The following is an 18,850-nucleotide window of genomic DNA, read 5'->3' on the forward strand; positions in this document are numbered from 1 at the left end:
AGTAATGTATTGAACCTTTCTTATTGGTCTGCCTTAGGACAACCTCATCTAAAGACAAATGGTACTTTGACAACGGGTGCTCTAGGCACATGACCGGGAATAAATCCAAGTTCACCTTATTAAGGCTAAAAGATGGTGGATACATTACATTCGGAGACGATGCCAAAGGCAAAATCATTGGGATTGGTAAGATAGGTAAAGAATCTTCCCTCACCATTGATGACGTGTTATTGGTAGATGGATTAAAACATAACCTATTGAGCATAAGTCAATTAAGTGAGAAAGGATTTGATGTAATCTTTAAGTAAGAAAAATATATTGTTGAAAATAGAGAAAAAACAAAATATTCTATTCATCGCTAAAAGAATTGATCATGTATATTGCATAAATTTTGAAAAGTTAAAATCTTAAAACATCACATGCTTAGCAACTATGAATGAGGTAAGTTGGTTATGGCATAGAAGGCTAGGTCATGCAAGTATGGACTTACTATCAAAACTAGTTAAGAAGAACTTAGTTAGAGGACTACCTAGTACAAAGTTTGTTAAAGATAAAATTTGTGATGCTAGTCAATTAGGAAAAAAAACTAAGACTAGCTTTAAGAAGAAGAAACACAACTCCACTAGCAAGCCTTTAGAGCTTATTTAGTTAGACTTATTTGGTCCCACTAAAACTCAAAGTATAGGAGGAAAGCAATATGCTTTCGTCATTGTTGATGACTACTCTAGGTTTACCTGAGTACTTTTCCTAGCCTCAAATGATGAAGCATGTAGTACATTAATAAACTTATGTAAAATACTTCAAAATGAAAAGGGCCATGGTGTCTTAAACATAAAAAGTGATCAAGGAAGAGAATTTAATAATAAAGATGTTGAAAAATTTTGCAATGAACATGGAATTAGACATAACTTTTAAGCACCTAGAACTCCACAACAAAATGAAGTGTTGAAAGAAAGAATATAACCCTTCAAGAAATGGTTGGGACTGTAACGACCCGGAAAATATTGATATTTAAATATTAAAGAGAGAGGAAAATGGAAACATGAATCGAAGGAGGCCGTAGACTTCGTTGGGAGCATTTGCGACGACATCGCATTTTGGAGATAATAATAGTAATAATAATAATAATTTAAAAGAAATTGCCAAAATTTGTTGACGAATACAGGGGTTTGTCAACGAGAAAATACCGAGAGTGATTCTAGGGCAGCCTGAATTTCATCGACGAATACAGGGAGTTGTTGACAAATTTATTGAAGGATTCGTCGATGAATCTGGCCCTATAAATAAGGAAAAATCAGATTTTTATCTCATTTCAGCACCCCTCTCTCTCTCCTACGACTCTCTCTCCTTCTCTTTTCATTTTCGGGCCTATTTTTCACTGGATTGAAGATCTAAGGCTACCATGACATTCCTGGCGAAGTTATTTACAAGTCTGCCAGAGCTGATCGTTGGAAAAGTTGGGTTGGATTTCGTCTCAATCTCAAGGTAAGACATTTTCTTCAGTATTTGTTTTTCCCTCAGTTATAAGAAATGTTGTAGGTAAGAAAATACTGATATTTTTTTCTGGAGGATTGTGTTTTCAGGATGTTGAGTTAGGAACCCTGCGGGTATAAAGCCAAAGTTTTATAGGGGCTTTTCAGAGTTTTGGTAAGGGAAATAAGTTATGCTAGGATTTTTCATAATGCTATCAGAGATTTCATAGACACATATTTATACCAGTTTATTATATAGTATTTACAGAATATGAGTTTAAATGCTTGTGTGGTTTGAGTAGATTTTCATGTGATGAAGGAATTTATATAGTTTTTATAAAGTATCATACTATACTGAATACACAGATATAGACAGAATATACAGTTTATATAGTTTTTCCAGTATATGAGATTACACAGAATATAAAGATATATATTTATATTCATAGAGAGTTTACAGAGAAATGTACATGCATATATAGCTTTTATATGGATAGTTTCATGAAACAGATATATATATACATATATCAAATCAATATTTATATTACAGTTTTATACAGAATAGTATAAACAGAGTTATAGCATGCCATGTTTCCTATTACCATAACATACAGAGTATACAGATAGAGTATACAGATAGAGATACAGAGGTAGCATCAAAATGCTACAGATACAGTATACAGAGATTACAGTATTTACAGTACAGAAAGATAGAGTTATGGTAATTTTGAAAACATGATGAAAACAGTAAAAGAGTATATATATCTATATATATAGTATCAGATCCCTGAGGAAAGATTACAGACAGATACAAATAAGGATTACAGAGCACGGTACCATTGCTAGATATAGATAGAGTGCAACCACATATCTCAGATAGTGTGTGGGTACCGTCAACCGTGTTCGGAGAGTATGCAGCTCCCTAGTTCATTGGGTGGAGGGGGTCGATTTGATAAGGTAGTAGCCAGTCCCGAGCTTAGAAGTGGATGCAGTTTGGCCAGCCTGAGGTAGTGTAGAGTATACTGACTTATCTGGAGGGCCGACCAGATGAAGTCTCGCCTACGGGCCGCATAACCCAGTCATGAGGGGTCAAATCATGACATACAGAGTCCCAGGGATAAAACACAGATGTGTATATGTATACAATTTTACAGTATATGATAAGTATAGTATGCTATTAGTAGTATGAAAAGTAGAAAATACAGATGATACAGTTATATTTTAAATTGTGAAAAGAAATGTATGCTTTATAGATTGTTTATTGCATTACAGTTCAATTGCTATTTAAAAAGTATTCTTAACTTAGTTGCCACACACTAGTAATAGCATATTTCCACTTACTGAGCGTCGACTCACCCCATTACTATAACATTTTCAGGTGAGCCAGCTAGGCGAGCAGATCAAGCTCGCGGATAGAAAGTAGTTTGATTACCCTGGTTATAGGGTGAGTTTTTGACAGAGTTGTGTATATTTTTGAGTAGATGATGCTGGGGGGTATTTTTGTATGGCTATGGTCAGTATATAATAGATTCTAGTATTGTATAGTATATATATGTGAATGGTTATATAATATGTGTTCCCGCTACTTAGGTGTGGATGTAGATATACAAATAATAATAATAATAATAATAATAATAATAATAATAATAATAATAATAATAATAATAAGAGTTTTGAGGATGCTACAAGGACAATGTTAAATGAAAACAAATTACCTAAGTACTTTTAGGCTAAAGCAATTAACACCGGATGTTATGTAATATATAGAGTGTCCATTAGATCAAGCCTAAATAAAACTCCCTATGAATTATGGAAAGGAAGAAAACCTAACATAGCTTACTTTCATGTTTTTGGATGTAAGTGTTTTGTACTTAATGACAAAGATGACTTAGGGAAATTTGATGCTAAGTCACATGAAGGCATCTTTCTAGGATATGCAACAAATAGTAAAACTTTTAGAATATATAATAAGAGAACACTAACAATTATTGAATCAATCCATGTAACCTTTGATGAATCTAATCCTTTTATAAAAGAAATTGACAACGAAGAAAAAGATGATACTTCATAGAAACTAGAAGATCTAGAAATCAAAGAAGAAAAAGAAGAGAAAAATGAAGAAACTCCGAATGATGATCCTATTAAAAATTCTGAGTTACTAAAGGAATGGAAATATGTAAGAAATCACCCTCAAGATCATATCATAGGAGAACCTACTAGAGGAGTAACTACTAGATCATCATTGAAGAACTTATGCAATCACTATGCATTTTTATCACAAGAAGAACCTAAAAACATAGATGAAGCTTTAAGTGATGATTCTTGGATAATAGTTATGCAAGAACAATTGACTCAATTTGAAAGAAATAGAGTTTAGAAATTAGTTCTTAGACCTGATGACCACTCAATAATTGGAACTAAATGGGTATTTAGGAATAAAAAGGATGAAAATGGCATAGTTGTAAGAAATAAAGCAAGACTTGTAGCTCAAGGATACAATCAAGAAGAAGGAATAGACTATGATAAAACTTTTCCTCCCGTAGCAAGAATGGAAGCTATTAGAATGTTGTTAGCATATGCATATCATAAAGAATTCAAACTATATCAAATGGATGTAAAATGTGCTTTTCTAAATGGTTTTATAAATGAAGAAGTTTATGTGGAACAACCTCTTGGTTTTGAGGACATAAACAATCCCGGTCATGTATTTAGATTAACAAAATCATTGTACGGGTTAAAGCAAGCTCCTAGAGCTTGGTATGAGAGATTAAGTGGATTCTTACTAGAAAATGGTTTCTTAAGAGGAAAGGTGGATAGCATATTATTCATTAAGTCCAAAAATAAAGACATGCTTACAATACAAATCTATGTTGATGATATTATATTTGGTGCTACAAATGATGAAATATGTAAGGAATTTGCAAAGTCCATGCAAGATGAGTTTGAGATGAGTATGATGGGAGAGTTAAATTACTTCCTAGGATTACAAATCAAGCAAGCTAAAAATGGAACGTTTATAAATCAATCAAAATATATAAAAGATATGCTTAAAAAAATTTGACATGGAATGAAGTAAGACCACAAGTACCCCCATGAGTACCTCCATAAGTATTGACAAGGATGAAAAAGGTTAATCAGTAGATATGAAGTCCTATAGAGGTATGATAGGAAGTTTGTTATATTTGACAGCTAGTAGACCAGACATAACAATTAGCAAATGTATGCGCGCATGGTTTCAATAAGCTCCTAAGGAATCCCATCAAATAGTAGTGAAAAGAATCCTAAGATACTTGATAGGAACTATTGATTTAGGACTTTGGTACGCCAAGGAAACCGAATTTGAAATGATTAGTTATTCGGATGCCGATTATGCGGGTTGTAAGATTGATAGAAAAAGTACAAGCGGGACTTGTACTCAGCCATACCAATTAAGTGTGATAATACAAGTGCAATAAACATTTCCAAAAATCCGATATCACACTCAAGAACTAAGCATATTGATATAAGACATTATTTTCTAAGAGATCATGTACAAAAAGAAGACATATTACTTGAATTCATAAATACAAACTATCAATGGACGGAATTTTCACAAAACCTCTTCCCAAAGAGAGATTTATATCAATTAGAAGGGAACTTGGTTTATTACATAGTAAGGGAGTTGTTTAAGAAGAGTTCATGTTGAGTGAAAATACAAAATTTAAAAGATTAAGGGGGTCGGGCAACTGAGCTTGGAAGCTCAGCCAACCGAGCAGTGTAAATTGGAGGATCAAGCGCCTGGGTCATTTGACCTCAGGCGATTGATGTTGCACTGCTTGTTGCAAGTTGATCTTTACAAATTTTCAGGCGATTGAACCCAAAACATCAGGCGCCAGAGCTCGTGGATCCTATATATTTTAACCACGAAAAACCCAAACTTTTCAAATCCCAGGCTATTGACCTCTGTCCCCTCACTCACCTCGAGGCTCCTACTCTTGGTCTCCCTTGATTCTTAACTCAAAATCCCTTGAATCAAAGCCTCACAATCACTCTCCTACAACTTTTTCCACGATTTCTAGGGTTTCACTTGGCTGGTTTTGTTTGCTCCTCTACGATCAAGATGCCTTGCACCAAAACTATGACAAACTGAGGTGCTTCTTTAGGGAGAGAGAACAGGAACATCGAACAATGGCTCCTAACTCCTCCATCAAAGCATCGATACCAAACACATTCATTCTACGGAACCAATCTTTGGTAAAATTCTTGATACATCCTTCTTTCATTTTGAATTTCCCAACATCCTGCCGATGTTTCAAGAAATTGGCTGGAAGAACTTTGTCATTTACCAATCAAAAGGGTTATACCCTAACTTAGTGAAAATCTTTTATGCAAATATAATACACAGAGAAAATGTACCAACCAATGAGGTTAGGTTAAAGAGGATAGTCCTAACTCCACAAACTCTGGCTCTAATTTTTCTTATTAGCTCGGGAGAATTTGAATGTCCTGCACTTGCTCAAACTTGGATTATGGAGCAAGGTTTCACTCTCGAGGAATTTTTGCCACTGATAATGGTAGAAGCATCGGTATACTTTGGACATCCTCCAATGTATAAATAGCTGACCCTACAAGCTCAAATCCTTCGGAAGATAATCACAAACAATATCCTACCCCAAGCCAGTTCATATGATCATATCTCCTACGTTGATTGTTTTGTGTTATGGTGTTTGCTGAAAGGGAAGAAACTCGATCTATCTAGATTAATTCTGAAATGGATGTGGGCTAAATTAGAAGCTCGACGAGTCACTCTTCCATATGGAGGTGTTCTTAACCTCATCTTTACCCATCTTAGTGTCATTACCCCTACTAACTGTTCATAAAGCGTACTCAGTATGACCTTTTCAATTCTATGACCCTAAAGCAAATGGGATATGAAAAGCATAAGAAAGGTTGGTTTTTGAATGGAGGACGACCACAAAGGCCAGTAACTATACCTCCACCTCCAGAACAGCAACAAGGACCTATATCTAATACTCCTTCTTGGTTTGTACCCTTCCACCATGAGTTCACTACATTCAGCAGATACATGCATTTAGGTCTCCAGTCACTTCAGGAGAACGTATCCCCACTCCACACTACTTGCTCCTTATTTGACCAGCGCCTTACTCACATAAAGCAGCATAGGGCTAGTTTTTCTCAAAGTGTTGATCCCATGGATGCCAACTTTGCCCCTCATAGTGATGATTTATCTAATGAAGAATCTGAAGAATGAAGTGAAGAGGGTACTAGAGATGATGATGATGTAGCTAATAATGCAGCAAATGATGATAATGCTTCTGATGGTTGATCTATTTGTCATTTGTATTGCAGTAATATCTATGTATTGGCTTTGCCCTTGTGTTGCTTTGTTTGTTTTTATTGGTTTGATTATGACTTTTTGTACCCTTTGAAGCCTATATGACTATGCTTATTGTTATGTTCTATCCTAAGCCTCCTTGTGACTATGTTACTTATCTCTTTTTGATTGATGTCAAAGGGGGAGAGATATCTTAGAGAGCAAAAATGAGAGCATGGTGATAATGAGATCACATAAGAATAATTTTGACAATATTACATAGCATGGGGGAGAAAGCACAAATAAGCATAATGATAAAGCACAAATGAGTATAATGCCAACTATTTAAGATAATACTTTAAATAAAAACTTGAAATATGATATTAATACTAGTATGTTGGAATAAGCTATAATGCACTTATACTTGATCATGATATAATGATTTTTTTAAACTTATATTTAAAATCCTCATTTTGATACATATTGTTAAATATATGCTTATTGTAAGGGGGAGCCCTATTAAGGTTCTCTCATCTTTGCTCCTTATTTGTCATCATCAAAAAGGGGGAGATTGTTGACCTAACATGGCTTTCAAATCTTGTTTTGATGATTACAAATAAAGGATAATTTAACAAGTTATGGTTTAAGTGATGATATTTCAGGAAACCTAGTATGTCAAGCTCAAAAGGTGCAAGAATTGAAAGTCCAAAGATCACAAATACCATAAAGCTATACTTCGTTTACAAGGTGATCAAATGAAAGCTCAAAGAGTTCCAAGATGGTCAAGACATATGAAGCTTAGAGAATAGTCAAGCTCAAGGCAAAGATGATTTGAAGCAATGATATACATGGAGACTTCAAAATTTAGAGAGTTTTTAATGTCTTTAGGAAGTCTTATGTAAGTACTTCACTTTAAATATCATTTTGAATCATTTGAAGCTCATTAGGGGTTAATGTGGACTTAGAGACCTTGCTTTGAAAACCCCGGAAAATTCTCTTTAAAAGTATCAATGCATGATGGCTAAGGATTTTGAAAACAAACCTGAAAAATAGTATTTTTATCTTTTCAGGTGACTGACTTGTGCTTGGTCAGGCGACTGACAAAATTCCTAAATTGAATTTGAACTGGCAGTGAAGGATCAGTCGACTAACCCTTGGCACCTCAGGTGACTGACCCTATTTTAAACTGAAAAAAATACACTGTGTTCAAAGATCAGGCGACTGGCCTCGAAGGGTTCAGGTGAGTGACCCTCGCAAATGACTAGTTTTTTTTAAATGATTTTTAAATTTAAAATTAGAGTTTATTGTGCCCCAAACTTTATAAAAACTTGGGAAACACTCCAAGTTACTTGGGCAACACGAATTTATCACTTTTCGAGTCTATAAATACATGGTTTCTCAAATCAAATCACACACCAAGAATTGAATATCAGTTTTCAAGCTATATTGCTCACTCTCTCTCAAAGCGCTCTTGTACACATATTCTGTAAGAACCTGACCTGAGAAATCCATAGTAAATAAATGAGAAAAGGGAAGGGAAATTAAAAAGAAGAAAACAGTAGCGCTTGTCGATGAGGCTTCTTCTTTTGTTGACGAAATCTCTTCTGTGCTCATCATCGACATTCAGAGGATCGTTGACGAGAGGATACAGAGATATTTCTAGAATTTTGGAATCTCAGGCTCGTTGACGAGGCTAACTCCATCATCAACGAATGCCCTTCTTTTGCTTGTCGATGAGTGCTCCAATTCATCGACGAGACTGGTCGGGTCAAGGGGTCTATAAATATTATTTAGTTTGCTTCATTGCTAAGAAACTAAAAATCCTCTCTCTCTCTCTCTCTCTCTCTCTCTAGAAGTTGAACCAGAATCTCTCTCTCTAAAATCTCAGGCCGTCTATTACCCGAATCAATGATACAGCATTACTGCGTGGATCAAGAGGAGAAGCTTTACGATTATAGCGGATCAGATCTTCGTTTTGAGGATTTCCGGATTTTATCCCGAAATCGAGGTAAGGGTTTAAGTTCATTTTCGGTTCGGTAGATCTTTAGCAAATAAGATTGTAGTGAAGAATTATTTTTTGGTTTTTAAGTTTTGGGAACTCGGTTTGCACTTTTGGAGCCATTTAGTTCGTGTTTCAATTTTCAGGGAAAGGTAAGGGGATTTTGTTTATATCAATCATTTTTGAAATATGATTCAGTAAAACTGTGGTTTACAATGATGCGGATGTTTTGAATACTTATTTGGGAAAATCAATTGGGTGAAATGACGGGATTTTTGGGCTATCATTTTTGGGAAAAATTAGGATTTCGGGTATCATATCAGTTTCTGTTGGAAAATTACATATATGAATAAATTATTGTATAGAGATGACCGTACCTCTATTTATGTTAAATTGTATTCTCGAAGTAAATATAATGTGATTATTTATTTACCCAATTAAGTGTGGCATGAGCTTGTGTATTTAAATGAGTTGAGTTGTGAAATGTTAAAATGAGATATAGGAACACGAGTTCCAAATTGTTCCAGGTTTTGTGAAAATGTTGAGTCAGAATAATACCATAGGCTGAGATATTAAGCTGAGTCGGAATAATAACGTAGGTTAAGATATTGAAGTTGGGTCGGACTAATACCGTAGGCTGAGATATTGATGTCGAGTTGGAATAATACCGTAGGTTGGGATATTGAGCAGAGTCAGAATAATACCATAGGCTAAGAGGTCCGGCTTTTGCCGAGGGTGTGAAATACCACCTATTATTTCGATTTATCACCGAAGGGTGTGAGTCACCATGTTCACGCCGGTTCAACACTATGGACACTTATGCTATGCCAGGTTACCGGGGTGCCGTATCATGTGGCCGGTTTAGGCCGAAAAGTGTGACGACACTGAATAGATTGATTGATTTGTGTTGTGAATAAACTGGAACTATGTTGTGAAAATACTAGAATTGTGAAATGTTATGTTTTATTGTTGAAATAACACTCATGTGCCCACACACTGATATAACCTAATTCTCCCTTACTGAGAAGTGTCTCACCCCAATCATACAAATGCATTTCAGGTCCTTTGAGTAGCCAAAACTAGCGTTCTAGCGAGTTGGGAGCATGGTTGTTTGTTAACATTGTATAAGTACTTGTGTAAGTACTGAACTGTGGCCAGGGAGTCATTTTGGGCTATGTAGACACCCGAGGTTATGTTCTGGTTCATTCTAGTATTGTATAAACTCTAGTATGGTATAGATTGAATGTAACAGGTTGAATAATTCCGCTACGTATATTATGTATGTGATTGTTTATAGGGTATGCGTGAACCCTATGTGGTCGGACCCTCATTTTGTATAGTATCATGGATGGTTGTATGACATAGGGATAGGTTAGGTGACTAAATCACACCCTGGGGCCCATTGCCAGGTTTGGGGCGTGACAACTTGGTATAGAGCTAACTAGGTTGTTAGGTCTTGTAGACTTGGTTAAGCTTGATTATGTAAACATACCAGAGTATAAGAATGTAGGGAATGAGTAGAGTAGGTTGAGGGTTTTCTTGCAGCTAGACAGGGATTCATTGACAGTATTTTGTGTTTTTCCTAGAATGACGATTTCGATCAGTAAAACCACGACAAACCATTGATGCTTTCATGTTTGTGCTGTGGGCCAAACCTCGACCTGAGAGTTTAGAAGTTAACATGATTATTCTGCAATGATTGTGCTAATTGTGATATGATAGAGGAATGATAATCTATTCCTATCCTATTTTCAGAATGGAGCCTAAGGATAGCAACTTGTATAGTAGCTTGGAGGGGACTTCGAGTGATGGGTCACCTACTATGCCTCGGGGTTTGACTAGGCAAGTTATGCGAGAGATTGGGTGAAGAGTTAGGGGACTTGAGCGTCCGCCTACGACTGCAGGTTGCACCATTGAGAAGTTCACCCACATACATCCTCCGATGTTTACTGGAAGATCCGACCCAATTGTGGTTGAGAACTGGGTGCAGAAGACAGAAAAGATATTGAAAGTTCTGCACCGCACCATTGAGCAGAAAGTTCTCTATACTATGTTTCAACTAGAGGGAGAAGCTGAGAGATGGTGGATGGCGGCGAGTCTCCTAGAGGAGCAGAGGACTGACCCATCAGGGATGGCGTGGGGTCGTTTTAAGGAGGTATTCTTCGAGAGGTACTTCTCGGCTTTCGTCTGTGATGCAAAGGCAGACAAATTCTCGAGTTTGACCTAAGGGACCTTGACGGTGTAGAGATACGCAACTAGATATATTGAGCTATCTCATTTTGCATCGTGTCTGATATTGAATGAGTACGAGAAGACTCAAAGGTTTGAGAAGGGTTTGAGGAAGGATATCCGTAGGTTGGTGGGAATGCTGCAAATTCGGGAGTTCCCTATTTTGGTTGATAAAGCCGTAGTGGTTGAGGCTAGTCTCCAGGAGGATAAAGTGGTGCAAGAACATAAGAAGAGGCCAGTACCTTCTGGTTCTCAGATTGGTTCTCGTGAGGGGCAATGGAAGAAGAGGAACTATGGTACGAGAAATCACTAGGATGTGGAACCACGGGGTCCACAGGGGGATCCATCTCTCGTGCGATCGTTTGTGGGTGACTGTTACCGCTGTGGCAAACCAAGTCACAAGTCCTGAGACTATCGTACGTAGATGGATTATACATATGCACCAATTCAGAACTGGGGAAAGAATCAGGTGCCCTAGGAAAACTTTCAGGGAAACATAGCTCAAGTGAGGGTGTACTCACTTACCCCAGCTGATGCAAAGCATGCGGGCAACGTGGTGAAATGTACCATGTTACTGCTTTCAAATAAAGCTGTTATCTTATTTGATTCAGGAGCAACCCACTCCTTTATATCTCCAAACTTTGTGAAACTGTGTGGGGTTGAAACCCAAGTGATGAATGAGGGGTTGTCTTTGGCTACACCATATGGGAGTGTGGTGATCTCTAGGAAGATGTTAGGCAACTGCCCAATGGTAATTCAGGGAAGGTCACTACTGGTGAATCTAGAAGTATACAATATGTTTGGGTTTGATGTCATACTGGGAATAGATTGGCTATCCTCTAGTTTTTCTATGATTGACTGTTGTAGGAAAGTGGTGGTGTTTAGACGTCCTAAGGAACAAGAGCATAAGTTTGTAGGATCATATATGTGTTCGACGCCACAGATTATGTTGGCAATGCAAGCAAGAAGGTTACTTTTGGATGGGTGTGAGGGCTACCTAGCTTATGTAAAGGAACCACCTTGAGGTTATCTGAAGCTTGAAGATATCCGAGTGGTTAACGAATTTTTGGATGTATTCTCGAAGACTTACCCGGTTTACCTCCTGAAAAGAAGGTGGAGTTCGCTATTAAATTGCTGTTAGGCAAGACACCGATTTCTAAAGCTTTATATCGGATGGCTCCATATAAACTTAAAGAGTTGAAGAGCAGTCCCAACGTTTTGCCTTGGGGAGCTCCAGTATTGTTTGTGAAGAAGAAGGATGGGTCAATGAGAATGTGCATTGATTACCATGAAATTAATAAGGTAACAGTGAAGAACAGATACCCATTGTCTCGTATAGACGATCTGTTTGACCAATTGCAGGGAACACAGGTCTTTTCAAAGATTGATCTACGGCCAGGGTATCATCAGGTGAAAGTTAAGACTGAGGATGTTGCGAAGATTGCTTTCCAAACCAGATATGGTTACTATGAGTTTTTAATTATGCCATTTGGGTTGACTAATGCTCTAGCTGCATTTATGGACCTGATGAAGAAGATTTTCCATGAATACCTAGACCAATTCATAGTTGTATTCATTGATGATACTCTGGTATACTCTAGGAGTTCAGAAGAGCATGAAAACCATCTGAGGTTGGTGGTTTAGATATTGCGAGAAAGAAGCAGTATGCTAAGCTGAAGAAATGCAACTTCTGGTTAGACCAGGTTGCATTTCTAGGCCATATTGTATCACGAGGTGGTATCTCAGTTGATCCAAGTAAGATTGAAGTAGTGGTTGACTGAGTGAAACCGAAGAGCGTGCAGGAAGTTCGAAGTTTCCTTAGACTTGCAAGGTATTATCGTCGGTTCCTGAAGGGATTCTCTAAGTTGTTTGGCCCTCTAACACAGTTAACGCGGAAGGATGTGAATTTTTTTTGGACCGATGATTGTGAGTAAAATTTCCAAAAGTTGAAACATTGATTGGTTATTGCTCCAGTTTTGACCATCCCATCTAGGGACGATGGTTTTGTGATTTATAGTGACGCATCTTTGAAGGGTTTGGGATATGTGCTGATGCAACAGGGGAAAGTGATTGCTTATGCTTCTCGGCAACTCAAGGAGTACGAGAAGAATTACCCTACGCATGACCTAGAGTTAGAGCCAGTGGTGTATGCATTGAAGATTTATAGACACTACTTGTATGGTGAACAGTATGAGATCTTCACTGACTACAAGAGCCTCAAGTACTTCTTCACACAGAAGGAGTTGAATATGAGACAGAGGAGGTGACTTGAATTAATCAAGGACTATGATTGCACCATCAGTTATCACCTAGGAAAGGCTAACGTGGTAGTTGATGCATTGAGTCGGAACTCAAAGCATGTGTTAGTATCTACAGTGGTAGATCAACATCATATTAAGAGGGATCTTGAGGGTCTTGGCATGGAATTAGTGGAAGAAAATGACCAAGCTTTCATTACTGGCTTGGTGATCCAGCTAACACTATTTAAGAGGATTAAAACCGCGCAGGCAAATGATGTGGAGTTAGTGAGACTGTGGAAAATGTACAGAAGGGCTTAGCTGTAGGTTTCAGTATCTCCAATGATGGTGTATTGAGGTTTGGAATCAGGCAGAGTGTTGGAGGCACATCGTTCTTTGTATACAGTACATCTGGGTAGCACGAAGATGTATCAGAATTTGCGCTAATCCTTATGGTGGAGTGGCATGAAAAAGGAGATTGCTCAATTTGTGGAGCAATATCTAACGTGTCAGCAGATAAAGACTGAACATCAAAGGCCAAAAAGGTTGTTTCAGCCATTGAGCATTCCCCAGTGGAAATGAGAGCACATCTCCATAGACTTTGTCACTGGGTTACCACCAGCATTTCACGGGCAGAATGCAATCTGGGTGATCATTGATAAGTTGACTAAATCTACTCACTTTGTGCCAATGAAGGTTAGTTACCCTTTGAGTAGGTTAGCAAACCTATACGTGTAGGAGATAGTCAGAATGCATGGGGTACCGGTATCTATTATTTCAGATTGAGATCCAAGATTCACTTCTCGGTTCTAGAAGAGCTTACCAGAAGCACTGGAGATGAAGCTTACTTTTAGTACAACATTCCACCCTCAGACTGATGGACAGTCAGAGAGGATGTTACAAATCTTGGAGGATATGTTATGGGCTTGTGTGTTAGACTTCGACGGTAGTTGGATGCAGTTCCTATCATTGGTGGAGTTTGCCTATAATAATAGCTTCCAAGCTAGTATCGGGATGACACCATTCGAAGCATTGTATGGTCAGAGGTGTCGGTTTCCCTTGTACTAGGATAAGGTTGGTGAACGGCAGATATTGGGACCTAAACTCGTGTAGCAAGCTTCTGAGAAGGTTAGACTGATCAGGGATAGAACTAAATCAGCTCAGAGTCAGAAAAAGAGTTACGCGGATGTGCGCCATCGGGAATTGGAATTCAAGGTGTGGGGGTAAGATATTCTTGAGGATCGCTCAGATGAGGGGAGTGATGAGGTTCGGGAAGAAGGGCAAGCTGAGCCCGAGGTATATAGGACCATTCGAGGTACTTGAGCAAGTGGGTCCAATGGCCTGCAGGATTGCACTACCCCCAACGCTCTCTAGGATCCATGATGTGTTCCATGTATCTATGTTGAGGAGGTATGTGCCAGATACGTCACATGTGATTTGTTACGAAACTTTGGAGATTAGGGAGGCTTTGGCGTATGAGGAGATACTCGTTCAGATTTTAGACTAGAGGGTACAGAAGCTACGTACCAAGGAGATATCGTTAGTGAAAGTGCTGTGGCGGAATCACGCAATTGAGGAAGATTCTTGGGAACTAGATACAGAAATACATCAGAAATATCCACATTTGTTCTGAGGAATAGAGTTGCAGAGTCGGTTAGGTAGGTATGTAATGTTTCTGTTAATTAGAGTAATGATGTGTGGCTGGTCTCTGGGAGAGGTTTGTGATATTGTGAGCTCCTGAGATAGTGCATATATAACCATGGTATTCCTCCCCCATAAGTGAGGGTATGTAATACATTTGGGACAGGGCTGCTATGTGGGTGGTCGTCGGCTCTTCCTAGAGTCGGGTATGCATTTTTGTATATTGATGAGTTAGTGAGCAAGAGATTGCAAATTTCGAGGATGAAATTTTTTTAAGGAGGGGAGGTTGTAAGAACTTGACCCGAGAAATCTAGAGTAAATAAATAAGAAAAGGGAAGGGAAACTAAAAAGGAGAAAATAGCAGGGCTCGTCGATAAGGTTTCTTCTCTCATTGACGAAGTCTCTTCTATGGCTTGTTAGCGAGATTCAGAGGATTGTCGACGAGAGGATACCGAGAGATTTATGGAATTTTGGAATCTCAGGCTCGTCGACGAGGCCAACTCCGTCGTTGATGAATGCCCTTCTTTTGCTCGTCGACGAGTGCTCCAATTCGTCAATGAGACTGACCGGGTCAAGGGGTCTATAAATATCACTTAGTTTGCTTCATTGCTAAGAAACTAAAAATCCTCTCTCTCTCTCTCTCTAGAACTCAAACCACACTATCTCTCTCTCTCTCTCTCTCTCTCTCTCTCTCTCTCTCTCTCTCTCTCTATGATCTTGGGCCGTCTATTACCCAAATCAATGATCCAACGTTACTACGTGGATTAAGAGAAGAACCTCTATGATTATAGCGGATCGGATCTTTGTTTTGAGGATTTCTAGGTTTTATCCCGAAATCAAGGTAAGGGTCTAAGTTCATTTTCGGTTCAGTGGGTATGTAGCAAATAGGATTGTAGTGAAGAATTGTTCTTTGGTTTTTAGGTTTTGGGAACTCGGTTTGCACTTTTGAAGCCATTTAGTTTATGTTTCTATTTTTGGGGAAAGGTAAGGGAATTTTGTTTATATGAGTTATTTGTGAAATATGATTCGGTAAAACTATGGTTTACGATGATGCGGATGTTTTGAATACTTATTTGGGAAAATCTACTAGGTGAAATGACAGGATTTTCGGGCTACCGTTTTTGGAAAAAATTGGGGGTTCGGGTATCATCTCAATTTTTATTGGAAAATTACATATATGAATAAATTATAGTATAGAGATGACCGTACCTCTATTTATGTTAAATTGTATTCTCGAAGTAAATATGATGTGGTTATTTATTTACCCAAATAAGTGTGGCATGAGTTTGTGTATTTAAATGAGTTAAGTTGTGAAATGTTGAAATGAGATATAGGAATAGGAGTTCCAAAATGTTCTAGGTTTTGTGAAAACATTGAGTCAGAATAATACTGTAGGCTGAGATATTAAGCTGATTCGGAATAATACCATAGGTTGAGATATTGAAGCTGGGTCAGACTAATACCGTAGGCTGAGATATTGATGCTGAGTCGGAATAATACTGTAGGTTGGGATATTGAGCCGAGTCGGAATAATATCGTAGGCTGAGAGGTCCAGCTTTTGCCGAGGGTGTGAAATACCACCTATTATTCCGATTTATCACTAAAGGGTGTGAGTCACCATGTTCTCGCCGGTTCAACACTATGGAGGCTTATGCTATGTCAGGTTACCGGGGGCGTCGTATCATGCGGCCAGCTTAGGCCGAAGAGTGTGACGACACTAAATAGATTGATTGATTTGTGTTGTGAATATATTGGAATTGTGTTGTGAAAATATTGGAATTGTGAAATGTTATGTTTTATTATTGAAATAACACTCATGTGCCCACACATTGATATAGCGTGATTCTCCCTTACTGAGAAGTGTCTCACCCCAATTATACAAATGCGTTTTAGGTCCTTCAAGTAGCCAAAACTAGCGTTTTAGTGAGTTAGGAGCGTGGTTGTTGGTTAGCATTGTATTAGTACTTGTGTAAGTACTGAACTGTGGCTAGGGAGTCATTTTGGGTTATGTAGACACCCGGGGTTATGTTATGGTTCATTCTAGTATTGTATAGACTCTGGTATGGTATGTATTGAATGTAATAGGTTGAATAATTCCGTTGCGTATATTGTGTATATGATTGTGTATAGGGTATGCGTGAACCCTATAGGGTCGGACCCTCATTTTGTATAGTATCATGGATGGTTGTATGATATAGGGATAGGTTTGGTTACTAAATCACACCCTGGGGCCCACTGCTAGGTTTAGGGCGTGACCTATTCTTGCTGAGAATTTTCTAAGATATATTGAGTCTTTGATCACTAATCTAAGAGCAAAAACTTATGTGTTTGATTCAAATCAAAGGAAGAAACTCGATGACATTCTTGAGCTTCAAATTCATTCTTATTTGATATTTACTTTGAAGTATTAGCTGTGCTTAATCTTGTACAAATTAGCTTTATCTGAGAGTACTTCTTTTACACAAAAGAAGGAGGGATTGTAATGATGTGCTTCACCCGTAAAGAAGCATTATAGTGGAATCCTTAGGTGGTCTTACCTAATACGAGGACGTGGGCTGGTATAAAAGGAACCTCGTAAAAGCTCGATCTCACTTTCTACCCTTACTCTTTAATTTTTCTACATATATAATTTGTGTGGTTGTGTATCTAATTGCAGGAAGCTGAAAGTTGAGATTGAGAAACTTTTAATTTAAGGAAGTACGTTGACTGATCTTTTCCAGAATCCTTAAAGGGAGTACGTTGATCAATAGTTTGCAGAAACCTTGGTTAAAAGGAAGTGCATAAAGTTCATAAATATATTGCTTTTATCAAACTTTACCTTGAGTTATTCATACGCTAAATCGTTGAAAGTGCTGCTACAAAAATTGGTTAAGTAACTTGTGATTGGTAAATTGGTTGGTTGATTAGGTATTGTTTGACATTGTTGAAAGTATCACATTAAGAATCATTGGTTTGTATTTGATCAATTCATTGATTGAGTGTGGATTGTGATTGGCTTAATTAAGTATTGAAAATCAAATCAGTCTTGTGTGATTAAGAAACTTACAAAAGGTTGTGAATTTAGAAAAAGATTTAAAAGAAACTTTTAAAATCCCAATTCACCCCCCTCTTGGGACTACACCTTAGTTTTCATTACCCCTCACTCGTCCCGGGGCATCACCGCACGCCGAGGGCACATTGCAACAACTTGGAAACTCCGCTGGGAACCTTAGAGAGTCAAGCCATTAATTAATTATGAGTTATCCAAAAAATAAATTTTATAGTCTTTTAATTCCTCCTTAATATTTTATTTGTAAATATGGGTATTGTTACTTACCTATGAATATTTTGATATACATATTGTGTATGATTGATGAGCATGTGCAAAGTTTAATGAAATGTGGGGATTAGGAGGATAGGATAATTGTATGAACTCACACACTTTCATAGGTGTCCTATCCAGGCTTTACCTTTGTGGACTAGATAGGGGTGTAGTACCGTTAACTCTTAGGAGACAAGGTCTTTGGGGGTGTGTAACACACTCCACTCAATTTGTACTTTGTCCAAGCCCATTGGGTGAGAATAAGGGATATGTTGGGAACCTTTTGCTGATAGGGAATAGAGATTGAGTCACACACGTTTAACTATAGCTTTCCCCCCTTAAGATCTAGTGCCTTGGTGCGAAAACCTTAAGTGATAAATCCACTTGGGGTTGGGAAAGAAGCTCCATCCTTCTTTACATAACTTTATTTAACGTGATTCGTCCAAATTCCTACGTCCACAGGAGCAAGTGGTAGCTAAAAATCACTATCCATAAAAAACAAGGTTACAAGATTATATTTATACTAACCCCTAGACATTATTATAGAATCCCTCAAATACCCCTGTATCAATCCGCGGAGGATTTGCCTCCGTATCCCCAACTATTAATCTTCCTTTTTTAAATTTCAAAAACGATGTCGAGCAAAACCATCGACGA

Source organism: Malania oleifera, chromosome 1, assembly GCF_029873635.1.
Source record: "Malania oleifera isolate guangnan ecotype guangnan chromosome 1, ASM2987363v1, whole genome shotgun sequence".
Classification (NCBI taxonomy): Eukaryota; Viridiplantae; Streptophyta; class Magnoliopsida; order Santalales; family Ximeniaceae; genus Malania; species Malania oleifera.